The sequence below is a fragment of the Arachis stenosperma genome, chromosome 6 (assembly GCF_014773155.1).
Source record: "Arachis stenosperma cultivar V10309 chromosome 6, arast.V10309.gnm1.PFL2, whole genome shotgun sequence".
Classification (NCBI taxonomy): Eukaryota; Viridiplantae; Streptophyta; class Magnoliopsida; order Fabales; family Fabaceae; genus Arachis; species Arachis stenosperma.
This window is the reverse complement of record NC_080382.1, coordinates 51,687,890-51,688,606: the sequence shown is the minus strand read 5'-3', so window position 1 is coordinate 51,688,606 and position 717 is coordinate 51,687,890. Positions and strand designations below refer to the sequence as shown.

Below are 717 nucleotides of genomic sequence, written 5' to 3'. Positions count from 1 at the left end.
ATTTTGCATTCCAGACAGACTTTGAGAAATCAAATTGACTTGTTGAGTCAATATCTTGTTCTGAGCCAGAATGGCATTCAGAGTATCAATCTCAAGAACTCCTTTCTTCTGATTAGTCCCATTGTTCACAGGATTCCTTTCAGAAGTGTACATGAATTGGTTATTTGCAACCATTTCAATTAGTTCTTGAGCTTCTGTAGGCGTCTTCTTCAGATGAAGAGATCCTCCAGCAGAGCTATCCAAAGACATCTTGGATAGTTCAGAGAGACCATCATAGAAAATACCTATGATGCTCCATTCAGAAAGCATGTCAGAAGAACATTTTCTGATCAATTGTTTGTATCTTTCCCAAGCTTCATAGAGGGATTCTCCATCCTTCTGTCTGAAGGTTTGGACTTCCACTCTAAGCTTACTCAATTTTTGAGGTGGAAAGAACTTTGCCAAGAAGGCATTGACTAGCTTTTCCCAAGAGTTCAGGCTTTCTTTAGGTTGTGAGTCCAACCATGTCCTAGCTCTGTCTCTTACAGCAAAAGGGAATAGCATAAGTCTGTAGACCTCAGGGTCAACCCCATTAGTCTTGACAGTGTCACAGATTTGCAAGAATTCAGCTAAGAACTGATGAGGATCTTCCAATGGAAGTCCATGGAACTTGCAATTCTGTTGCATTAGAGAAACTAATTGAGGCTTAAGCTCAAAGTTGTTTGCTCCAATGGCAGG

The 717-nt window shown here is 40.4% G+C and overlaps 1 non-coding gene across 1 annotated transcript; it reads left to right on the top strand.

Moving 5' to 3' along the window:
• Positions 1 to 303: 303 nt before the first annotated feature.
• Positions 304 to 411, top strand: LOC130938610 (small nucleolar RNA R71). Its single transcript, XR_009069769.1, has one exon. It is a non-coding gene; the product is annotated as a small nucleolar RNA R71 (small nucleolar RNA).
• Positions 412 to 717: the final 306 nt, after the last annotated feature.